A 26915-nucleotide genomic window follows, 5' to 3' on the forward strand; every position below is an offset into this window, starting at 1 on the left:
TAGATTAGATTCCAGTCAGCAAATTTATTTTGTGGAAAAAGTCCAAGCTCTTTGAAAAATGAAAAGTTCTGCAGCAAGCTTACATTCCCTGTGATAACATTGGCAAAACAGGGACTGAAAAATGAAAAAGAGCCATCTAGAAATTATATTTATCCCTCTTCAAAATTTTGTCATTAGTCAATCACGTGGGTTTTTGTTTTGTATTTTATTTATCACCTTTTAGGTTCAGGGGTACTTGTGCAGGTTTGTAACGTAGGTAAACTGTGTGCTGCAGAGGTTTGGTGTACAAATGATTTTGTCACCCAGATAATAAGCATAGTACCCAATAGGTAGTTTTGAAGTCTTCAAAGACAATGCAGGTGGGCTGGGCACAGTGGCTCACACCTGTAATCCCAGCATTTTGGGAGGCCAAGGTGAGCAGATCACCGGAGTTCAGGAGTTTGAGACCAGCCTGGCCAACATGGCAAAATCTGGTCTCTACCAAAAATACAAAAATTAGCCAGGCGTGGTGGTGCGTACCTGTAATTTCAGTACTCGGGAGGCTGAGGCAGGAGAATCGCTTGAAGCCCAGAGACAGAGGTTGCAGATAGCTGAGATCGCACCATTGCACTCCAGTCTGGGCGACAGAGCAAGACTCTCTAACAAAACAAACAAAACAGCAACAACAAAAATAATGCAGCTGTCTATAGAAGAAACAGTATGAGGCACTTTACAAAATCCTGGATTTGGAGTCAAAAGACGACCAACAAGTCCAAACCTGCCTTCTCTGCCTACCAGTTATGTGGCTTCTAGCAAATTACTTCTAGGGACTTTGATTTCCTCCACTATGATGTGGGCATTATGATTGTGTTCAGTGGTCCATGTGATGCCACTAGTAATGCACTTCTATTAGGATGCATTAAGAGAACAAAACTGCTGACAGATCCAAAAAAGTGACAAGGGATTAGAAGGCAATTTTCTAATTAAACATGGAGGATATTCTCAGTCTGTTTAAGCTGCTATAACACAGTATCATAGACTGGGTGGCTTACACACAACAGACATTTATCTCTCACAGCTCTGGAGGGTGGGAAGTCTAAGATTAAGGTTCCAGCAGATTCAGTGCCTGTTGAAGACCTGCTTGCTGGTTCATAGACAGCCATCTTTTCATTGTTCTGGTTCATAGATGATAACTTCTTGTGATGAGAGATCTCTCTGGGGCTTTTTTTTTTTTAAATAAGAGCACAAATCCCATTTATGAAGGCTCTGCCTCATGACCTAAGCACCTCCCAAAGGAGCCACCTCCTGACCTGTCATCTTGGAAGTTAAAATTTCAATGTGAATTTTGGTGGGAAACAAATATTCTGACCCTAGCAGGGTTAATCATGTTACCCAGATATTGAACGGATCCACAAGATACTCTAAGTGTTGATTTAAAAAGAACCATTATACTGCCCTATGTATTCATTAACTTGATCAATAAATGTTAAGACTCTTATTACACCCATAAAATTAATCTTGTCTCTGCAATTTACAAAAATTGTGGCATGACCACTACCTTACAAGTGCTTATAAATTCTAGTGGAAAAAAAAAAAAGAAATTTTAAAAATTCTAGTGGAAAGTAAAACACACACATCTCAATAGATAATATACCAGAGCATTAATGGAATATGTAGATTTAAAATAACTGAATAATATACACTATAGGAACTTAGAATAAGACATCTCCCAGCCTGAAGCAGATAGGGATTTAGCTGGATTCTGGAGGATGGATAAGTGAGGCAGAGACTGACTAAACATTTACTTGAACTATTTTCTCCTCTCCCTATGTAAAAAGATGGCATTTCTCAGCCTGTCTTGCAGCTAAATGTTGCCGTGTGACTGAACTGAGATAAATATTATGCAGGTAGAAGTGACATGCCCCGTTCCATGCCTGGTCATAAAAGATACTAAACATTACTCCATGTCTTGACTTTTTCTTCATTGGAAGCTCAGAATCAGGGTTCTGGTGAAGAATTACATGGCCCTTGGGGATAAAAACGCCACTAGATGGAATACCTCTGACTGCAAAATGACTGCATGGGAAAGATTGCACCCTCCCAGTCCAGCCAGCTCAGTCCACCGTAGACTGAGATGAGAAATAGATTATTTCATGAAGGCCCTGAGATACAGTGTTGTTTTTTGTGAAGATGCCCACCTTGCATAATATATTTTGTGGAGTAGAGCAAAAATAAAAACAGAGCAATTATTGAAGCCTACAATATTCAATACTTGTGCTTCTCATAGTCTCAAAACTGTGAGTAATCATAGTCTTGCATGTGAATATGCATGGAGTTTGGTAAAATGCAGGTTCTGATTTAGCAGTTTTGGGGTACGACTGAGGTTCTGTACTACCAAGCTTCTAGGGGCAGGGAATGTAGATGCTTCCGGTCCGCAGAGGACTTTTTTTTCTTTTCTTTTCTTTTCTTTTTTTTTTTTTTTTGAGACAGAGACTTGCTCTATTGCCCAGGCTAAAATGTAGTGGCACAATCAGGGCTCACTACAGTCTTGACCTCTCCGGCTCAAGCAATTCTCCTACATCAATCCCCCAAGTAACTAGGACTACAGGCACGGGCCACCTTGCCTAGTATTTTATTATTATTATTATTTCAGTAGAGCTGAGGTCTGGCTGTGTTGCCCTGGCTGTTCTCAAACTCCTGAGCTCAAGCAATCCTCTTGCCTCAGCCTCCCAAAGTACAAGAATTACAGGCATGAGCCACCATGCCAGGCATTACAGAGGCTATTTTAAGTAGAAAAGATCTTCAGAAAGCCAGTATTGCAAGAGCAGCTCCTAATGAAGAGTTAGAAAAAAAAAAAAACAAAATCCAAAACAGTGTTTTTCGTACTCTGACTCTCTCCCAGTTATTCAACACACGGTGCTTCTGACACCAGATATGGAGAGCTCTTTCCCTACACACCAAACAATTCTCCAGCAGACAGCAGCTGTGTCCCTCTAATTTTATTCAACTCTGGCACTATCTACCTGGAGACAGCATCGGATCCCACCCACAAGACTGTCCCCCTTCAGATGCCACTCACAAGCACAGGTTATCACCTGTGCTTCTGACTGAGCATGTATAGTCAATCAGCCTTACATCAGGGTTCCCATGACACTCTTCTTGGGTTTTATTAATTTGTTAGAGTGGCTCACAGAACTCAGGGAAATGCTTACTTATGTCTACCAGTTTATTATAAAGAATATTACAAAGGATACAAATGAACAGCCAGATGGGAAGACATACATAGGGGAAGGTATGGGAAAGAGAGCTCGGCGCTTCCATGCCCTCCCTAGTGGTGCCAATCTCCAGGAGCCTCCGCCGGTGCAGCTATCTGGAAGTTCTCTGAACCCCTCCTTTTGGGTTTTTATGGTGGTTTTATTACATAGATACGACTGATTACATCATTGGCCATTGCTGATCAACTCGACCTTCAGCCCTTTCTCCCTTCCCAAAGGTCAGGGCTTGGGACTAAAAGTTACAACCCCCTAAACATGCCTTAATCTTTCCAGTGACCAACTTCCATTGTGAAGCTATTTAGGGACCCTTAACTGCCGATCATCTCATTAGGATAAAAAAAAAAAAGCCAGGTGCAGTGGCTCACACCTGTAATCCCAGCACTTTGGGAGTTCAAGGCAGGTGGATCACCTGAGGTCAGGAGCTCAAGACCAGCCTGGCCAACATGGTGAAACCCCATATCTACTAAAAATACAAAAATTAGCTGCTCATGGTGGTGGACACCTGTAATCCCAGCTACTCAGGAGGCTGAGGCAGGAGAATTGCTTGAACCTGGGAGGCAGAGGCTCCTGTGAGTCGAGATCCTACCATTGCACTCCAGCCTAGGCGACAAGAATGAAACTCCATTTCAAAAAAAAAAAACTCTTATCACTCCAGAGGTCCCAAGGCACTATATCCCAGGAAATGGGAAGAACCAAATGTATATTTCCCAATATCATAGCCTCACTCCTCAAAGCCATTGTAGGGCCATATGTGGGTGCATGCTTCATTTTGCAACTGATCTCTACATATTTTGGTTGTATCAGTCATACTAATGTCAAAGAAGGTTTGCTGAATGATGAAATAATATGCCATGTGCTGAGTGATTAAGTGGACTTGGAGACAGTAAATTTCTTTTTTAAAAATCAGGCCAGTTATGGTGGCTCACACCTGTAATACCAGCCCTGTGGGAGGTAGAGGCAGGAGAATCACTTGAGGCCAGGAGTTCAAGACCAGCCTGGGCAACATAGCAAGACCCCATCTCTAAAAAATAAAAATAAAAATTAGCTGGGATTGTGGCACACACCTATATAAGTCCTAGCTACTTGAGAGCTATGATTGTACCACTGCACTTTACCCTGGGTGACAGAATGAGACCCTGTCTCTAAAATAAAATTTTAAGTGATAACACTCATGATCAGAAATAATTGCCACTTTTCTTTTTGTTTATACTAACAGAACATTTAAGGAACCTCATTTTGCAACACTGTAACAAAATAATATACATCTAAATATAGATACCTAAAGGAAAGCAAAACTTGTGAAATTAGTTCATCTTAAAGGAAAGAAAGTTTAAGGAGGCTTTGGCGTGTTTTACATTATAAAGCTACTTTGACGAAAGACTGGGTGAGAACCCACACACGACTATTAACATTCAGAGTAACAAGGAAATTAAGTTGCCTTTTACACTTAACTTTCTATTATTGCTTTTCCGTTTCTACTTAATCATTACATCTTTTCCTAAATGAGTAGGAGAAAAAGGTAAAAATGAAAAGAGAGAGCAAGAAAATCTCGGCCCAAGACGTTTCTAGGAACTGGGCATAGCAGTTTTAAATTTGCATTGTAATTATGTATAAAAGGAAATTTAATTCATTTGCTTCTCATAGCTCATTTTTCAGATATAATTAAAATGACCCCGGGAAGTGGGTTAAAATAGCAGAGTCAATTTGTATAGAGTAGATTCTAGACTTTTCAGTCTTGAGTTCTTATGAGTTCTGATTCATGAAAATGAGAAAGAATGTTCTTGTCATTCTCATCTACATAAGCACAGATTAAGTATGACTTTTTTTCCTGAAATGATCCGTTCAAAAAAGGGCTTTTGCCCCTCAAAGTAGGTTATCATTTTGAAGGCAAGGAAAAGACTGAGACTTTAAAAATCTCTGCACATTTCCATATCCTACTTGGAATGCCTGAACTCTACACACCTTTACTCCTGACTTTCTCAGGAATTATGAGCTTCCTTTGGAAATTTATCCCGATGAGTAATTTCCACCATATCAGTGAGTTTAACAGATCATTTTTCAGAGCTGGCATTGGTCAAGCAAAAGTTGTGCGAACACTGAAATTCTGGAACAAGGATGTGGAAGAGAGGAGGTACACGACAACAGTAGAGGGAGTATCTGAGGTTATGGGACCTCCAGCTCAATTTCATCTAGGTCTTCCCTCATGGGATCTATATCCTAAAGATGGGAATGATGAGGAGGAAGGAGGGAGACATGAACTTGGTAAACCTGTCATTTCTCGTGAGGTCTCCATAGACAGCATTACCTTAAAACTGTACAAGCAGCTTCAGGAATCCCTGAGAATGATGGCACCTCATTTCCAAGGTGGATTCACAGGCAGATAGGGTGGAGGTTCTCTATTGCTGTATCTCTGTATCCACATAGCTCATAAATATCCTCATGACTGCGACCCAAAAGCACTCTCGTGTTCTGCTATGGAACAGATGTTTTTCCCCTCTGAAACTCGTGTTGAAATTTAATCCCCAATGTGACAGCATTGAGAGGTGAGGTCTTTAAGAGATGATCGGGTTATGAAGGCTCTGTCCTTATGAATGGGTTATCATGGAAGTGGGACTGGTGATTTTGTAACAAGAGGAAAATACCTGAGCTAGTATGCTCATCTCCCTCTCCAGCTCTCCGGGTGATGCCCTGAGCAACTTCAGACCCCTGGAGAATATCCCTACCAGCAAGAAGGCTCCCACCAGATGTGGCCCCTCAACTTGGATTTCTCAGTCTCCACAACTGTAAGAAACAAATTCCTTTTCTTTATAAACTACCCAATTTGGGGTTTTCTGTTATAAGCAACAGAAAATAGACTAAGGCATGTTCCCTTGTGATTTCCCAGATGCTCCTGCTATTAGCTGTGGCCACCAGGAGCACCTGGCGTGCTTCTTCTCATTTTAGTCTTTCAAAGAAAAACTCTGCCAGGAGGAACTGCCAAAGAGAAAAGTCAGTGACTATTCACTAGGTTCAGCCACAGTCATAGAGAGCTCTGTGCTCTCCTGAGGTTTGACATCCCAATGAGTCAAGCCAGGGACAATGCAAGTTACCTAAATTCTCTAGATCGTGTCCAAAGGTGAACTATGCTCAATTCTAATCACTGCTTGGTCTCTAAAATAATCCTCTAATCCAAAGTACAGCATAAGACAGAAGTTAGTAGTTATTAAACCATTCTATTATCCAATTACACCTTACCTGGAAGATTTGTTTTTTGCTACCCACCACCTAAAATACTTTTAAATGGCTCCTCTGTTTTTAGAAAAATCAACATTCTTAGACAAAAATTACTTACCATGGCACATATGACTCTTCTTTCCATTCTCTGGTGTCCTGTACTGTGGCCATAGTGAAATACTTTGATTTTCCTAAACTGGCTCTATTCCCTCATGTCCCCTACTCTATCCCTTTTTTTAAAATGTCTTTAACTTTTTTAGAATAGACCCATTTTCTCATTAATCAATCAATAAATACATTCTACAAACATATATTAAACATCTTAATACCCAATACATTACTCATTACTGAGTGTTCAAAGTCTGGGAATTCAAAGCCAAATGAGATCTTCTATTAGCAAATATGTGTTGTAGTGCTATGTGCCAGGCACAGTCTGCACCAAAAGAACTTAGATCTGCCAGTGCCCTCAGCCAAAGACCACCAGGAACATAATCAAAAATTGGGTTTACCTACTTGTTACAACAAGAAAGAGCATATTTATGGGAAACCATGGAGGAGTTCAGTTTAGGGGTGCTGGGGGGAACTTGTCATTGGATTTGGGCTTGTGTTTTAGGGGGAGAGTTCAAGGAAGTGGGGCTTTGCTGTGGGTTGGATGTTGTCAGAAAGTGGGGATAATCTTATATTTGATATTTTAATCATTCTTATCTGTAAAACAGGAGGAACAAATTACAGCTGGAGCTGGTATTTGGTATCAATTAAAAAAAAGGCAGTCACTTGGCCAAGGCGGGTGGATCATTTGAGGCCAGGAGTTCACAACCAGCCTGACCAACATGGTGAAACCCTGTCTCTGTTAAAAATATGAAAATTAGCTGGTCATGGTGGCACGCACCTGTAGGCCCAGCGACTCGGGAGGCTGGCGCAGGAGAATCGCTTGAACCCGGGAGGCAGAGGTTGCAGTGAGCCAAGATCAAGCCACTGCACTCCAGTCTGGGCAACAGAGTGAGACCCTGTCCCCCGACCCTCCCCCCAAAAAAATAAGAAAAAAAAGCAGTCACTTACATTATCCAAGTTACACTGGTATTTGGTCATTTTATAGTTTGGATAATATTCTTATTTTTCTCTAGCCATAGACATTCATGATTACAGAGTGGCCTTTTTTTTTTTTTTTTTTTTTTTTTTTTAGATGAAGTCTTGCTCTGTCTCCCAGGCTGGAGTGCAGTGGTCATGATCTTGGCTCACTGCAAGCTCCGCCTCACAGGTTCACGACATTCTCCTGCCTCAGCCTCCCGAGTAGCAGGGACTACAGGTACCTGCCACCATGCCCGGCTAATTTTTTTGTATTTTTAGTAGAGACGGAGTTTCACTGTGTTAGCCAGGATGGTCTCAATCTCCTCACTTTGTGATCCGTCTGCCTCGGCCTCCCAAAGTGCTGGGATTTCAAGCATGAGCCACTGCGCCCAGCCCAGAATGGCCTTTTTAAAATCTATCAATCACAGTTATCAGGGCATGTCTGATGTTGATGTTCCTCAGACCAACAAAATATACTGATTTTTTTCTATTGAATGAAATCAGGACCAAGCTGCCAAGTCAGCTGTTATCAACACCAGGGCCCCACTGAGGGTTCCAAGCTACTTCCTTGGCATTTGACGCAAGACTCGGAAAGATGCCTTTGCTAGAAGCTTTCATAGCACCTGAGATGTAAGCTGTAATCTACACTTATATCCCCCTTCAGATATAAGTGGGATCAAAGGCATTACCACAGGTGCTTGGGGTGCTGCCAGCCCTCAGCTCTTGGCCCCATTCAAGGATTGCTTCAGCTGAAGACAGCAACCTCACCCAAAGTCATGTCCATTTCCTGAGGAGACTGTCATCAAATGACTGGTGACTGTGAGTGTACAAAGGCCCTGCACTCTTGCCTCAACTTAAAACAGCTCTGCAGGGTTATCTTGTGTTATCTTGACATTGAACCATGTCATCAGGTTATTTGAGGTTTTCAGTGACAGTCTATCACAACTTGTCTTCCCTCTCTGCCTACTCCTACTTCCATCCCTTCCCTTGCACAGGCACTGATCCCCAAATCCCTCCCTAAACCTCTTGCACTGTAATTCCTATCTCAGAATTAGTCTCCTGGAAAACTGAGCCTGCAACAGTACCTCTTACACATCTCTATCACCATCCATGTAATTTTTTGGAACAATCACCTGTTACTAGATGTGATCTTCCCAGCACCTCACACAGCATCGACTTCGCAGTAGTTCGCAATGTATTATGAGTAAACAAAATCCCAGGGAAAAGAGACTAGAAAGTGATGCATTCAACAGGATACCATATGAGGAAGGAAAATGAGGATGGGTAAACATGAAACAGAAAGACTTAAAAAGGATCAGCATGGTAGGCAGAATAAGCCCCACCACACACACACACTGACACAAATAAATGTCTGTGTCCTAATCTTCACAATCTGTAAATATGTTAGGTTACATGGCAAAGAGAAATTAAGGTTGCAGATAGAATTAAGTTTACTAATCAGCTGATTTTAAGGTAGGGAGATTACACTGGATTATCTGAGTTGGCTCAATGTAATCACAAGGGCCCTTGAATGCAGAGGAGAGGCAGAAGAACAGACAGAGGCAGAGAAAGAAATAATAATAGAAACAGGATTGGACACTTGCTTCATTGCAGGCTTTAAAGATAATGAAATGGCACCATGAGCCAAGAAATAGGGGTAGCCTGTAGAAACTATGAGAGACAAAGACGAGGATTCTCCCCTAGAACCTTCAAAAAAGAATACAGCCCTGCTGCTTGCAGAAGGGTTTTTATCCCAGTAAATCTCGGATTGGATTTCTGATCCATAGAACCATAAGGTAATAAATGTGTGTGGCTTAAACCACTGTCTGTGGTAAATTGTTATGGAAGAAGTAAAAGGCTATTGGAAGTGGGATGAATAGCTACAAATATTTGCAACAATGGATACTTCAGAACTTTTACAGATGTGAGGTTAAGGGGCTGTGGTCTAATGAAGGAAATTTCTCTAGAAGTAGAGTGTGCAACTCACTGTTCTCACAGAGACTGATCATATGGGATACCTTGAAACCACTTTCGCACAGCATAAACGCTTACATTTAAACCAAGAGTGTATGTTTATTTGAGATATGGAGTGTTTTGATGCTAATCATGAGAAAACTACAGCCCTTCTCCAAGCTACGCCTTAATGTCTCCCAATTATTTTATTGCTTTCCTGAGTGGAAGGAGAATTCGAATGAGTGTGTGTTACTCTAAGAGCTCACATATGAGGGGTGCTTTGTAGTCCACAAAATATTCTCCCCACTATGTGACTCAGAAGGACAGAATTAGGACAAGAAGGTGAAGGTTATAAAGTTGCAGATTACAGACAGATAGATTGATGGATCTTTTTATAATGAATCCCCTTTTGCTAGTGAATGTAATTTTTTATCCTCCTTACAACTTGCAAGATGTGTAGAGTGAATGAGAGAAAATAGAAGTATTCTAGAGAATATAAAAGCTGAATGAGAACCATATATACATACGAACTAACAATTAGCTTTTCCCCCAAACAGGGGAGCTATTTTCTGAAGGACTATGTTACACATTCAAGGACAGTTGACATCTAGTTGAGGGGGGTAAAGGAGGATGTAACATCTTCAATTTCTTCCTTCAAGAAATTGAAGAAAGTAGTCAGCCATGGTGGTGGCTCATTTGTGTAATCCCAGAACTTTGGAAGGCCAAGGCAGGAGGACTGCTTGAACCCAAGAGTTTGGGATCAGCCTGGGCAGCATGGCAAGACCCTGACTCTATGAATAATAAGAACAATACTTTTAAAGATAAAAAAGGAAGTTGAAGAAAGTCAATCTCTGGCAGTTTCTTCCAATATTGATATGGAAAGATTAGAGATTTTTTAATGCCTGAGACAAGCCTAAGATGCTTTTCGAAGCCCCACCTGTCATATACCATGAAGAGAGAGAAAACATTCAAGCATTTCTAAAAAGCAAAAAGAATACTTTAATAGGATTCCAAGAATGGTGCCAGTTAGTTAAACAAAGTGAAACTCACTTGTGCCATTTTAATGTTTCCCCAAAGTGGTGCTTGTCTTTAAGTTTCACATCTAATGTAAACACCAGAAGTCAAATGGTAATAAAGATTTCTTTAACTGAAAGTGCCGGAAAACACTAACATGCCACACAGTTGATTCACTGGAGCCCAGCTTTTTCTCCTTTTAAATTAGGTGTCCCAGTTACTCTTCAGTCGCACTGAAAATTATAAAATGTCTAAAATGTAATTTATAGTGTCTGTAAGTGTAAAAAAGCATCTGGTCAACCCTGAAAGAATTTAGGAGGCAACACAGTGCAGTGAAAATGCCGTAGCATTTGAATTTAGACAACCTGGCTTTGAATCTCAGCTTCTTAGTGGCTGTAACAATGGGCAGGTCACATCACCTTTCTTAATCTCAGTTTTATCATCTGGAGAATGGATTCAATATACGTCATGCCCTTCTTCCTTTATAGTCTTGAGCCTCAGAGGATCTCATGCTGTGAAAGTGCATAAAATGAAAATGCATATTAAATGCAAACGCATATTAAATGGTTACTCCTGGTAACCACTCATTCTAGTTGCTATCCAGTTTGTAAAATATTCTGGTGTAATGCTCCTCAAGACAGGGAGGCGAGAGCTTCTATTCCATGCTAACACCATTATGAATGCATCACCAGTGCTCCAATGGTTCACAAAATGTGATCATACCACTTCATTCAGCTCTGGGGAGAGAAAAAGATTGTGCTACTTGTTTCATTAACTGAAAGCTTGCCCATCAGATATTAAATATCATAAGTAAAAATACATGAACATAAATGTGAATAAACATTTCTCCACAATTGCTAATGAATCTTGTATGTGCCTTACAAGTTACAAGATTTGTAGAGTTAATGAGAGAAAATAGAAGTATTCTAGAGAATATAAAAGCTGAATGAGGGCCAGAAACAGCCAGCCATCAGCTGCTGCTATAGTTTGGATATTTGACCCTCCAAAGCTCATGTTGAAATTTGAACCCCAAAGTTGGAGGTGGGACCCAGTGGAAGGTGCTTGGGTCATGGGGGCAGATCTCTAATGACTGTTTTGGTGCTGTCCTTGTGATAATGAATGAATTCTCGCTCTGTTAGTTCCTTCAAGAACTAACAGAGGAGCCTGGAACTAAGAGGAGCCTGGAACCGTCCTTCCCTCTCTCTTACCGTCTTTCTTGCTGTGCGATCTCTGTCAATATCAGTTCCCTATTCCCTTTTGCCATAAGTGGAAGCAACTGGAAGCCCTCACCAGAAGCAGACGCTGGTTCCATGCTTCTTTGTACAGCAAGCAGAACCATGAGCCAAACAAACCTCTTTTATTTATAAATTTCCTAGCCTCTGGCATTTCTTTATAGCACTGAAAATGGACCAAGACAGGTAGTCACCATAAATGGTGAAAGAATGATCGCTCCTGCATTCACAATAAAGTGGAAAATAAGAATATCCTTAATCTTTTTGTCATATAATAAAGATAGATGTAGTCGTCTTGAAAAACAAGTGTTTAAACCTTAGAGATAAGGCTAAATCTTTTGAAGCCCATCCTCCATCTTGACCTTCCTCCCAACCCTTCTAGAGGCACCACTCTTAAGTTCAGTGTCCATGATTTTAGACCCTTTTCTCTGCACTTGAATACCTACATCACATACACCTACTCAGACATCATACTGGTGTTGTTTTAAGGGTTTTTTCTTAACATAAATGGCACCATACTGACCATTCTGAAACATGAGAATGTAAACTCTAAGTTCAACCTGCCAGATTGAAATATCTCAACTTAATTTAATAGATGTTTGACTTTAGGAAATTGCTTAGTTTCTCTCATTCTCAGTGCCCTCATCTATATTAATATTATAACCTACCTCATGAGATTGTAATAAGGATTACATGAGCTTATTTAGATAAAGCAGTTAGATTAGTGCCTAGCAGATCACATATATTACACTTGTATGGAAAAGCCATGATGACAAGACCCAAACATAATATCAAAAAAAAAAAAAAAAAAAACCACTTAAATGAAAAAGAAAGTCAATGTGAAATTATGCAGACACTCTATGTGAAGGAAGACAGAAGTGTGAATTCCCTGAGGAGGAAGCCACACTGGCTTAATTGACCTGGAACAGGAAATAAACAAAGTGCCGATGGGTAGTAAATTAGCAGAATGTTAAACATGGTGTCAGAGGGGAAGAAGAAAACACACTGCCAACCATAGTGTAGGGTTTGGATTTTATTCTAAGGGCGAGAGCTTCTTACTAAAGTGCTTTAAGCAAGGGAATTACCAGCCATCATATGTTAGCAGTTGGGACAGACTCCTGTGATGAAAGATAGATTAACAAGAAGAAAACAAGTTAGTTTATTAATGTGTGCAGTGTGCATCTCAATGAAAGGTAACTCAAAGCAATTGCTTATATATGATCTCTAACAACAAACAATAAATTTTAGAGAAGTAGTAAGACAAAGGAAAGCAGTCCTAGGCTTCCAGAGGCAGGAAACTGTGGAAAGGTAAATATATGGGAGAAAATTAATGGAGTCAGGCTTGTTTGCAGATTCCTCTGGTGTCATATGTGAACTGATAAGAATTGTCTCCAGTAATTGACTTCTGTCCTTCCTGGTAGAGAGAGGAGGGGAATGCCTTTACAAATTTATGTGCTACATTTAGGACAATAGAGAGAGGGAAGAGAGCTTTTCTGCATCTCTTTCTTCTTAATTGTTTTTAGCTCAACAACCCTTTATGTTTTAGGAAGGCATAGTGGAATCGAGGTAAATGGAAGCTGAGAAACCAGTTAGGAAGCCTTTATAGCAGTCCAGGTGAGAGGCTGCTATTTGACTTCAAGATAAAATTAAAGTTGGAGAAAGGTGATGATATTTTAGAGCTAAAAGCAACTTGCTCATAAATTGGATATCACCAGTGAGAGGAATAGGCTGTTTTGGTGAAAACACTGGGGTAGTGGAGAAGTTAGTTACCAAATGAGGAAGAGGAAATGAGAAGTAGGCTAGAGAAAAACAAAACAAAAAGCAGGATGGTCCAGAACTAAGTCCCATGGCACTACAACCTTAATAGATTGAACAGAAGAGACAGAGCCAAAGGGTAGGGTGAGTAGCAAGTGAGTGTCCTGCCACGGATGTTTTGGATATAAAGTGCTTCATAACAGGAGGTGTGTTCAACTATGTTAAAAGCTCCAGTGAGTACTAATAAGAAGAGCACAGACAAATCACCACAGATTTGGCAATCTGGATGTAATTGATAGAAGAGTAGACATGACAGAAGTCTTACTGGAGTTTGGGGAAGAAAAGGGGAAATGAGAGGAAAGGGGAGACAACAGTTGAATCGCTTTGAAGACATTACTCTGTGAAAGAAGGTAGAGAAATAGGTTCGTCCCTGGAGGAGAGTATGAAGTCAATATATATATTTTTAATATGGAGGACTTGAGAGTGTGTGTATATGCTGATGCACAGGAAATAGCAGTAGACAATAGGAAAAGAGAAAAAGCGAAGTCCTTGAGGAGATGATAGAAGACAGGATCCTGAACACAGACAACAGATTGATCTTAGAAGCAGTGTCAAACTCCCTGTAACAGGAGAATTCATTTGAGTATCTACAGAGGTAAGGTTGATAAATTGGGTGGTGGGAATATGACAACCATTGTCTTAGTCTATTTTCTGCTGCTGTAACACGATGCCAAAGAATGAGATATTTATAAGGAACGTAAGTGCATTTCTCTTACAGTTCCAGAGGTTGGGAAGTCTAAGAGCACGGCATTGGCCTCTGGTGAGGGCCTTCTTGCTGCACAGTTCCATAGCAGGAGGGCGAGTGAGCAGTGAAACAGAGAGAGCAATGGGGCCAAACTTTTTTTTTAAATCAGGAGCCCATTTTCAGGGTAGCTAACTCACTCTCACAATTAGGGCATTAATCCCTTCATGAGGGAAGATCCCTCATTGCCTAATCACCTCTTAAAAGTCCCACCTCTTAATGCTGTTGTAACAGCAATTAGGTTTTTAACACACAAACTTCTGGGAACACATTAAAGCCATAGCAGTAGTCTTGCCTCATCATCTTTATTTTCAAGTGTTTACAACTTGACCAGCCAACTATGTATAAGCTTCACAAGAGGAGGTACTTCTAATTTGCACACTTCTTCCTTACCCTACTTATCTTCAACCAGAACCTAACACAGCCTTCGTAAGGGCAAATGTTAGCCTATTTACAGCTGAAAACTCCAACATGCTTCCTTAAAGACCTGAGCCCTGCCTCCTGTTCCATATCCCCAGGGGAGTCATTTTAGGGTGGTATGTTCTCCAATTCTCCAACCTTTACATGCATTATGACCTCTACCTAGAATCTTCTTCATCTCCCTGGATAGGTCCTTCCCTGAGCACACCTTCCATTGCAGAAAAGCTTTCCTAAGGCTCCCAGTCTGGTACTAAGGGCATGCTTATTGACCAAGGAGATCCATATGTTTCCAAAGTAGTCTTCACCATGCGTTCCTTTGGAGGATTTTCTTCACAATGACACCAAGTAAATAATGCTGCATTGTCACTGCCTGATGGTACATTTTATTCTCCCAAAAATGGAAGCAGTATGAGAGAAGAACCTCTGTATTGCTCATTATTAAACCCCAAGACCAAAAGCAAGCATAAAGAAAATGCTTCCTCAATGTTGAATAAATGACTAGCATTAAGAGAAAAAAAGAATGACATATAATTATTGGTATGGCTTGGATGTATATCACATGCAAATCTCATGTTGAAACGTGATCTCCAATGTTGGAGGTGGGGCCTGTTGGGAAGCGTTTGGGCCAGGGCAATAGATCCCTCATGAATGGCTTGATGCCCTTCCTGCAGCAATGAGTTCACAGGAGAGCTGGTTGTTTAAAACAGACTGGCGGCCAGGTGAGGTGGCTCACGCCTGTAATCCCAGCACTTTGGGAGGCCAAGGCAGGCGGATCACAAGGTCAGGAGATCGAGACCACGATGAAACCGCATCTCTACTAAAATTACAAAAAAATTAGCTGGGTGCGGTGGCAGGTGCCTGTAATCCCTGCTACTCAAGAAACTGAGGCAGGAAAATGGCGTGAACCCAGGAGGCGGAGCTTGCAGTGAGCCGAGACTGCGCCACTGCCCTCCAGCCTAGGCGACAGAACAAGACTCTGTCTCAAAAAAAAAAAAAAAAAAACAGACTGGCTCCTCCTCCTTTCTCTCTGACTCCCCCCCCTCTCTCCATGTGATATGCTGCCTCCCCTTCACCTTCTACCATGATTAAGAGCTTCCGAGGCCTCACCAGGAGCAGATACCAGTGCCATGCTTCCTGTACAGTCTACAGAACCATGAACCAAAATAAACCTCTCTTCTTCATAAATTGCCCAGCCTCAGGTATTCCTTTACAGTGACATAAAAGGACTACTCTAGTCATATACAAAATTGATAATGTAATCTTAATTAGGAATTTAGACTTGGGAAAATGAACTAAAGTAAGAACACTCAGTAAAACATTGTAAATGGTTAGCTATCATGAGGAAAAATATAGAAAGCACGGACAATTTTTTTCTTTTAAAATATTTTCTTCCATTTCCAATTTTTCTGCAGTAAACAGTTTTCATTTTTATAAAAAGAAAAAAATAAATATAATTTGAGACATAAAATCTCCAATGTACTAGTCTTTCTCACACTGCTATAAGGAACTACCTGAGCCTGGGAAATTTATAAAGAAAAGAGGTTTAATTGACTCACAGTTACACAGCCTGCGCAGGAGGCATGGCTGGGGAGGCCTCAGGAAACTTACAATCATGGTGGAAGGTGAAGGGGAAGCAGGCACGTCTTACATGGCCAGAGAAGGAGGAAAAGAGAACAGGAAGAGGTGCTACACACTTGAAAACAACCAGATCTCATGAGAACTTACTCATTAGCACAAGAACAGCAAGGAGGAAATCTGCCCCCATGATCCAATCACCTCCTACCAGACCCCTCCTCCAACACTGGGGATTACAATTTGACATGAGATTTGGGTGGGGACACAGATCAACCCACATCACCCACTTTGCTCACCTTGGACACCTTCTGTAAGCCCATTTAATGCCTCTCTACCCCCATGTGCTTCTCTCCCTTATATTTCATTCTGCATTTATTGCTGCATTTCACCCCTGGGGTCCTAGTATAGAACTTTTCCAGGTCTTTATTCTGACTTTCCTGGCTTCACTGTCTTTATTGGCCTAGGTCAATGTACCTCCTGGTGTGCCCAGTCTCCAGAACCTGCTGTGGAGCAGCCCCCCATGGAAACTACAACCCCAAAAAGGCTTTCTCTCTCTCAGGTTCCAGCAGCCCAAATAGTCAAGAGTCCCTGTCTCAGGGTTTGGTAATGCACTGGAGAGCACATTTGTATGTACAAAGTGAGTTTTCTTTTCCACATATCTTCTCAGCATTTACCTAAAGATGAACAACTGGGATTCTCTTTTACCTACTATATTAAATTGCAAAATTCTATCTGGTAAATTCTCTGTAGAGAGCACATTCAATTTAGTTACAAAGCAGAGGTTATAATATGTAGCAGAACTAACTGAACAGCAAAAGTCCCAATGCCAAGGAAGAACACAGGAAATTTCATATATCATCTATCCTAGGAGATTTTCCCACAGTGTAGAGTTACCTCGCAGTCAATAGACATTAAAAAGAATAAATTATTTTTTTAAAAAAACTTGAAAAACTTATTTGTATCTCCTGTGCCACTAAGGTAAGTTAAAAATGCTATTTCAATCTTTCTAAAATTTGTTTTAATGGAGTATATGGTTACTAATATACATTTTGATTTTGCATTTTCACATGAGTAGTGATGGTCTAGTTTTATTTCCATTTTAAAGACATGGTCTTGCCTTTGTATTTGTGTTTTAAATTACAACCTAAAGAAAAAATGAAATCCTTAGCAGCATTAAAAGAAACCACTTTCTTCAACACATACACACTCAGAAAGTATTGTTCTTGTTTTTAACCTCAGAGACATATTTTGGCAGAGAGACCCATCACCAAATAGACACATCAATGGCCTTCCCTGATCCAAGAACATGTGTGAGGAAGATTTTTACTTTCTCCCCAATAATTTCTATATTATAATTAATTTAAACCTGCTAATTTCCATTCCTCAGATCATCTCCCAACTCAAATAATCCTTCCAGGAGCAGATTTTTAGAAGTGAAAATGCCTAAAGAAAATCCCAGAAAAAAAATGAGATAGCCAAGAGAATACTTGATGCAGAGCAATAAATCCCTACACTCTAAACTGCAACCATAACGCCTTCAAAAAAGCCATCAGCAGCTGGAGCCTTCATATTTAGAATAATGTTTATAAATGATTTTATCTAATTTTAATTGTCATGCATTCACAGCAATCTGTTAGCTTTTAGCCAGGTTAGACATCCTCACAGCTGGAGAGGACCCTCAAATCACCAGAGAACCCTGAATAAGGGGCAAGTCAGAAAAATCCCTGCCATACATTCCTCCCCTGCTGATCTCCAACATACTGTGGGGAGAAGCAGCTGCCTGGAGCAGAAGCTGCGGTCAGAGGGGGCTCCTCCTGCAGTGCCCATAGCAGCCACACTCAGGAGCTTCACTAAGCACTGCTCAGGGACCGTTTCAACCACAAGGCTCTTGCATCAGCTCTGCCTTCACTGAGACTCTGCCCCATTCTGTCATCAGTTCCCTGCTGACCACTCCCAAGAGGGCATATGACTACTGGAGAAAGACATTTCAGAATCAAAAAAGGCAGATGGGCAACCAAAAGAACATTTCTTCTTTTAGAACAAAGCAACAACAAACTTTATTTTTCTACTACCAACCAAAGACCTGCATACTATTGTCAAAGTTTCTGCCTTTGTGATTCTCCATTTTCCTTCAGCTCTATAGACTTTGAAGTCCACTTCCAAAAATGTATAACACAGATATTGTCTGGATGCTCCATGAGAGTTTGAATCTGCCTACATTTCCCCATTCGCAATCGAACAAAATCCCTTCTAACACTGATAAAATGGGGCCATTCTTGGCATGGTGTGATACTCAAGGAAGACACAAGTCAAACAAATAAAGAGCATTAAGGAACAATTTAAACATTGACTGAAGTCTTGAAGAGTGGAAAGCACAGTTTACATTTTCATGACACACATAGCAAAATTTCCTATATATCCTCTCTGCTCATCTATTTCCCCCAAATCTTCCCAGCAGCTGCTCAACAATCTCTCCCCCAGAAATTTACTTTTTCAGATTTCGTTTATCTGCTTTTTTAAATGTGGATAAATCTAGTCTTTCTCAGCTACACCCAATTCTGCAGCTTTAGACATCTACTCTGATCATTCAAAAAGAACTATGGCCAGACAATTGGCTGGACACCAAGTAACTAATTTCTCCCCCCACCCCCACCCCCGTTAAAAAGTGGAAGGATGAGAGATTTGATTATTTATGCATCACTAGTGTTGTCCTTGTTACAAGCAGATGAGAAACTCAACTAATTTGAACTAGTCCTGAATTCTTGCAATTTCCTCCCTCCCTCCTTGTCTCCTTCCCTTTCTTCCCTCTCCCTTCCTTCCTTCTTTTATTCTTTTTTCTTTCCCTCCCCAAACTTATAAATCATCAAATATTACTGCTGGAAGATTCCTTACAAATCTTCTGGTGGAATTCCTCCTGAGACCCAGGGCGGCATTGTGTCCAAGGTCTCCAGCCATTCGTCTCTGGCTGAGCAGTGACTGGAGACCTGGCTTGTGTCTCCAGATCCTATGTTTGTTCCATTCCCATTCCACCATATTACATTAAAGAAAAAAACTGCAGCCAAACATGTTTGTGTCAAGAATTATTTGTAATCTATGTTCTCAGGGATAACCTGGGATTTGTACACATTCTGCCGTTTACGTATACCTTCTACAACTATATTACTACATAATGAAAATCAAGTTCAGAATGATAGCCCTCAGATACTATAAATTTTCCAGGACAAAAAGCAAGGATCCATTTGTGCTTCCTAGAATGCTCTTGCTTTTAAAAAGGGTCTCAACATTAATTGAAAGAAATAGTTTTTTGCATAAATTTCTGTAAACTAGAAAAGGCAATTAATCACATATCCTTTCCATGAGTATCTTGATTCGTTGAGGGCTTATGAGGTGATGATGCTATAATCATTGTATAGAGGACACTTCACTTGCATTGGTTACCAGGTATTCAATAGCTTGTAACATTAGGACCTCCAATAAAAGGAGACTGAAACTAACCACAGTCCTACCTCCCTCCACCTCTCTCTACACACTCAAGGAAGTGTCCACGAGGGCAGAAATCACATATCCTTATCCAAGAAACTTTAATTATCCACCACCTACAGTGTCCAGGTCAGCCCACTTCAGAATCTATCTGATACTGGAGTAAGCGGCCATTTTGAAATCAAAGCATGATCTTCAAACATTGAATTCTGAAAAAAAAAAATTCAAGAGAATTAAGGTTTCTTGGATAAGAATATGTGAAATATTTTTGGAAAAAGAAAACGAGGAATGGGACAAAGAATCTGAAAGGGCTGAAAGGGGAAAATAAATATCTGTGAATTATTACAAATTGATTATTGATTGTTAAGTGCAATTGTTACTTCAGGGCAACATTCAGAGTTTCCTGGCATGTGACAGGCATTTTGTTCCCCGTTTCTGAGTGACATGGTGCCATCAAGCCCACTGTGGCTGGGATCTCAGGCCGTATTGGCAGCAGACAGCAGGGCACTCAGACCTGAAAATATAACAGCTCAAGGCTTGAAGAGTATTCAGTTAGTCCCAGTGAAACTCTTCTCCCCATTTCAGTCTGCAACAAGGAAGGGCTGGGTCATGCTCACCCACTCAGAACCTGGAAGTGCCACTCTTCCTCTTCATGAGCTGGAATTTCTTCATCTCTAAAATATAATGACAATACCTAACACATAGGTTTGCTGTGAGGATTAAATATTAAATGTGGCCACTAGTAAGTGCTGTAAAAGTGTAAGCAATCATTTCTGTTATTATCTGCCCTCAGTTATCAATATAGCTGTTCTGTGCTGCTCCAAACAGAGCTTTCATTCCTAAGCTTGTGAAGTACTTAAAGAAAGTTTGAGACAAATGAAGTCTTAGTCTCTCTCTCTCTCTCTCTCTCTGTACCTTCTCCTCTCTCTCTCTCCCTCCTTTCTTCCCTTTTCTTCTTTTATTTCTCTTCTTCTTAATAGATTTAAGTGAAATGACTTCCCATTTCTTCAATGCTTCAATTCATTTAAAATTTCATCCACACATAGGAACTGTCCAGTCTACCCTTGAAGTGTCAACATCCTGGGCAAGATCTAATGCTTAGAAGGAACGAGGGCACCACTGTCATTACAGGTCATGTTGAAATCCAATGCAATGAAGGTCAAAGCAAGAAAGCCAAGGTTTGAGAAACGTGGCTTATGTGGTCAGTGAGATGCCACCAAATCAAGAGCACAGGCATATTCCAAGTTCCTAAGATCAATTGCCTGAGATCCACAAAAGGCTGAAGAAGGCAGGATCCAATCAGGCATGAAAGTCGTCAAAGTGAAAATAGACTCACTAATGTAAAAAAACACAAAAAAAGCCCTGACAAACACAGGGAAGACCCTGAAGAGAGGGCCCTCATGAAGAAAGGGTTTTGTTGTTATACCTTAGAACAACAAAAGACCCTACCCTATGAAAAGTATAACCTTATGCAAAGGCCATTGCAGCCGGACACAACAATACTCCTATGAGGATATCTGACCAGCAACTCCCTGTGCAGCCTCAGAATAGAGTGACCTTTATTATTGCTCTTTGTAGCCAAGATCATTATTTCAAAGCAATTATATAATACTCCTTATTTTTCCTTCCAAACACTTATCTTTTGCCTCCCTGAAAACACATAGTTTACTGACATGTAAGCTACATCATTACGTAGTTTACATATAACTATGTAACCATTACAGCACTCTCTTGTCAAATAAACATGTTTTCATTTACAGAACCTCTCTCTGTTTGTTATTTAGGATGACACAAACCAGACAAAGTTTAAAATGCCAAACTACCAGGAAGGACTGAAAGAGCTCCCTCCAGTTGTCCCAGGATAATGCTGCAGCTTATAGTTCGCAAGTATGTGCCACCATTGCAAAGTATCAAGTCCTCCTAAGGCAGCTCCCATGGCTGGCTCTCAGCCACTAAAGTTTGGATTTATAATGTCGTTTTAAATTCTAAGAAATTGTCAGGTATCTTCAACTTTTTCATAAGGGGGATTGAAATCTGGTCCCTCTATATAAAAACAAACAAACACAAAACAACAGTAGATGCTGTTCAGGTGTTCATGGTCCAGGCTCCCTGAGATCTGAGGCAGTCAGACTCACAGCTAAAGGAGAATATTAGAAGTTGTTTGAGAGGAACATGTGGTGGTCGAGAGGATTCGCCTTTGAGTCAGACAGTCTGGGGTTGGAGTCATGTGATCTCCATTTACTGACAATGTAGCCTCTGATAAATTTGTTTATTATATAAAATGGAACAATAAGGTAAATATCACATTAATACTGTTGAGTATGTGGAATAAAATATTTTGTGTGAAAGTGCTTAGTAGCATGCCTGGCTGAGTCAGTGATCCACACACAATTACTGCTATTGCCACTTGAAACCAGGCACCATTTGGAAGCTGAGAGAAGCCCTCACCAGATAATTTAACTTGCTGGCACATTAATCTTGTACTTACCAGTCTCAGAACTGTGAACAACAAATTTTCTTTTTTATAAATACTGAGTCTCAGGTATTCTTTACAGTGGCACAAAACACAGTCCCTGAACTGAAATAAATTTGGGATGCAAATTTACTTTAAGAAAGGCACTGAGTTAGGCACATGGATTATATGAAAAGGGATAAGAGATCTTTCAACCTACAGTATATCATTATCTTGCTGGATTATCTCTTACTATCTTCTCTTCTCTCTGATTTTTCTCTCCTTTCTCTTCTCTCTCTTTATCTCTCTCCCTCTGTCTCTAAACACACACAAACACTCCATATGCACATGCATGCACACACACACACATATGCATGTATGTTGGAAAACAGAAGGTAAATAAATTTCAAACTGACAGGCAGACAGAAAAAAACCCTGGATAAAAAGACAGTGTCATAAGTGGAGGTTTGTAAATTTTCCTCCAAAAAGCAGAATAAATAATTCAGAAAAAAGGGTAAGAAAATAGTAAGAAGATTTTTCTGGCCACGTGTGGCCAGTCTCTACTCCCAACTCTTCTCATGTCAGCAACAGGCAGTCAAATGAGAGAATTGGCGGAAAACTTATCAAATAATGCTCCCCACCTTCTGTGCTTGTTCCCCAAGGAAATCTTAGAATACCCATGTGTATTAGTCCGTCTTCATTATTCTGATAAAGACATATCTGAGACTGGGCAATTTGTAAGGGAAAGAAGTTTAATGGACTTACAGTTCCACGTGGCTGGAGAAGCCTCACAATCGTGGCAGAAGGCAAGAAGGAGCAAGTCACATCTTATACGGATGGCAGCAGGCAAAGAGAGAGGTTGTTCAGGGAAACTCCACCTTATAAAGCCATCAGAGATTGTGAGACTTATTCACTATCACGAGAACAGCATGGGAAAGACCTGCCCCCATGATTCATTACCTCCTACCAGGTCCCTTCCACAACACATGGGAATTCAAGATGAGATTTGAGTAGGGACACAGCCAAACAATATCATTTCACCCCTGGCCCCTTCCAAATCTCTTGTCTTCACATTTCAAAACCAATCATGCCTTCCCAACAGTCTCCCAAAGTCTTAACTCATTTCAGCATTAAAAGTCCACAGTCCAAAGCCTCATTTGCGACAAGGCAACTCCCTTCTGCCTATGAGCATGTAAAATTAAAAGCAAGTTAGTCACTTCCTAGATACAATGGGGATACAGGCATTGGATAAATACAGCCATTCTAAATCGGAGACATTGGCCAAAACAAAGGGGCTACTGGCCAGCCCCATGCAAGTCCAAAATCCAATAGGGAAGGCAAATCTTAAAGTTCCAAAATTATCTCCTTTAACTCCATGTCTCACATCCAGACCACACTGATGCAAGAGGTGGATTCCATGGTCTTGAGCAGCTCCATCCTTATGACTCTGCAGTGTACTCCCTCCTCCCAGCTGATTTTATGGGCTGGTGTTGAGTGTCTGTGGCTTTTCCAGGTGCACAGTACAGGCTGTAGACGTATCTACCATTCTGGGGTCTGAGGATGGTGGCTCTCTTCTCACAGCTCCACTAGGCAGTGCCCCAGTGGGGACTCTGTGTGGGGCTCTGACCCCACATTTCTCTTAGGCACTGCCCTAGCAGAGGTTCTCTATGAGGGCCCCACCCCTGCAGCAAACTTCTGCCTAGACATCCAGGCTTTTCCATACATCCTGTGAAATCTAGGTGAAGGTGACCAAACCCCAATTCTTGACTTCTGTTTACTGGCCAGCTCAACACCACATGGAATCTGCCAAGGCTTGAGGCTTGCACCCTCTGAAGCAACAGCCTGAGCTGTACCCTGGACCCTTTTAGTCACAGCTGGAGCAGCTGGGATGCAGGGCACCAAATTCCTAGACTACACACAACAAAGGGACCCTGGGCTCAGCCCACAAAACCATTTTTTCCTCCTAAGTCTCCATGTTTGTGTTGGAAGGGGCTGCTGCAAATGTCTCTGACACACCCTGGAGACATTTTCTCTATTGTCTGGGTGATTAACATTCGGCTCCTCATTACTTATGCAAATTTCTGCAGCCAGCTTGAATTTCTCCTCAGAAAATGGGATTTTATTTTCTATCAATTGTCAGGCTGCATATTTTCCAAACTTTTATGCTCTGATTCCCATTTAAAACTGAATGCCTTTAACAGCACCCAAGGCACCTCTTTAATGCTTTGCTGCTTAGAAATTACTTCTGCCAGATACTCTAAATCATCTCTCTCAAGTTCAAAGTTCCACAAATCTCTATGGCAGGGGCAAAATATTGCCAGTCTCTTTGCTAAAACATAACAAGAGTCATCTTTGCTCCAGTTCCCAACAAGTTCCTCATCTTCATCTGAGACCACCTCAGGCTGGACCTTATTGTCCATATCACTATCAGCATTTTGGTCAAAGCCATTCAACAAGTCTCTAGGGAGTTCCAAATTCTCCCACACTTTCCTGTCTTCTTTTGAGCACTCCAAAATGTTCCAACCTCTAACTGTTGCCCACTTCCAATGTTGTGTCCACATTTTTGGGTATCTTTTTATCAGTGCCCCATTCTACTGGTATCAGTTTACTGTATTAGTCCATTTTCTTGCTGCTGATAAAGATACTTGAGACTGGGCAATCTACAAAAGAAAGAGGTTTAATAGACTTACAGTTTCACATAGGTGGGGAAGCCTCACAATCATGGTAGAAGGCAAGGAGGAACAAGTCACATCTTACATGGATGGCAGCAGGCAAAGGGAAAGGTTGTGCAGGGAAAATCTGCCTATAAAGCCATCAGGTCTTGTGAGACTTATTCACTGTCATGAGAACAGCACAGGAAAGAACTGCTCCCATGATACAGTTATCTCCCACCAGGACCCTCCCACAAGACATGGGAATTCAAGATGAGATTTGGGTGGGGCCACAGCCAAACCCTCTCACCATGAAAACAAAGAAGGGAACCAAATGAATCTTTGTGCAGATTGAAGGATCAAAAGGAAGACTTGAATAGAATTTTCAACACTCAAGAGATTAATAAATGTCTTTAAATGGGAGAGAGGAGACATATGCAAAAGTAGTCTGCTATGACAACACCAAATAGAAAGAAAAATAGCATATAAATAAAGAAGACAATTGTGTTAAAAATTATCTCAGGAAAGAAAAGTAATATTTCAACAACAATGTTTCATATTCGCAATGAAATTGAAGAAGGCCGGGCGCGGTGGCTCAAGCCTGTAATCCCAGCACCTTGGGAGGCCGAGGCGGGTGGATCACGAGGTCAGGAGATCGAGACTATCCTGGCTAACATGGTGAAACCCCGTCTCTACTAAAAATACAAAAAACTAGCCGGGCGTGGTGGCGGGCGCCTGTAGTCTCAGCTACTTGGGAGGCTGAGGCAGGAGAATGGCGTGAACCCGGGAGGCGGAGCTTGCAGTGAGCCGAGATCACGCCACTGCACTCCAGCCTGGGAGCACAGCGAGACTCCGTCTCAAAAAAAAAAAAAAAAAAATTGAAGAAACGTATGTATCCCATAATTCATATTAAAGAAGAAATAACAGTTTTCATTATAAAGGGAAATGGAATTAAAACAACTGCAGCAGCAAAACACTGAATAAGCACTGCAGAAGAAAATGATACTGGATTTGTAAAACAGTATCTATAATTAAAAAAATAGAAAAATGTCAAGTGTTGAAACTTAATTGCCAGTGTGATAGGATTAAGAGACAAGGCCTTTATGAAGTGATTAGACCATGAGGGGTCCTCCTTTAAGAATGGGATTAGGCGCTTATTTAAAAAGGCTTCATGCAACTTTTGGCCCCTGTCATTCCATGGGAGGACACAACGTTCCTCCCCTCCAGGGGATGCAGCAACCAGGCTCCATCTTGGAAGCAGAGTGCAGCCCTCACAAGACAACTGAATTTGCTGGCACCTTGATCTTGGACTTGCCTGCCTCAGAACTGTGACAGATATATTCTGTTCATTATAAATACCTAGTCTCAGGTATTCTGTTACAGCAGCAAAAATTTAACTAAGTTCCTGAACTGAAACACATTTGGGATGCAGATTTAAAAGAATCAACATTCACCAATTAACAGCTATAAACATTGAGGATTATATGTTTACTCTTGAATAAGTTATTCAATTTGAAAACCAGCCCCAGAATTTTTCAAACAAATGTAGATGCCAAAAAACAATGGAGCAAATCTACTAAATTCTTTTTTTTAATAGAGAAAAGAGGTTTTATTGGCTCATGCTTCCACAGGCTGTACAGGAAGCGTGTTTCTTCTGCTGGCATGTATAATCCAAGAATTTTCCCCAACTTAGTTTTCACTCTTTATGACAAAAACACAGAGAAATTCTCAAATATGCAGGGATTCAGGAAGCATATTAATATCTACTATTCTTTAAAATATCACAAGGACGTAACCCTACTAATCAAGATAAAAATCAAAATAAATCACAAAAAGGCAAATATTTCCATGAAGGAATTGGGAAGACCTTTGAACTATTTCAGCAGATAATTTAGTCTAGGTGGCTATTTTGGCTAAGTTTATAAAACTGAATGTGAATATTATAATTCTTGAACAAAAAAATTTTATTACAGTCTTATAATATTATGTTATAGTTTATTATAATATTTCATTTTACTGTAGTATTTATTATAGTATTATAGTTTA

This window comes from Theropithecus gelada, chromosome 7b (assembly GCF_003255815.1).
Source record: "Theropithecus gelada isolate Dixy chromosome 7b, Tgel_1.0, whole genome shotgun sequence".
NCBI lineage: Eukaryota > Metazoa > Chordata > Mammalia > Primates > Cercopithecidae > Theropithecus > Theropithecus gelada.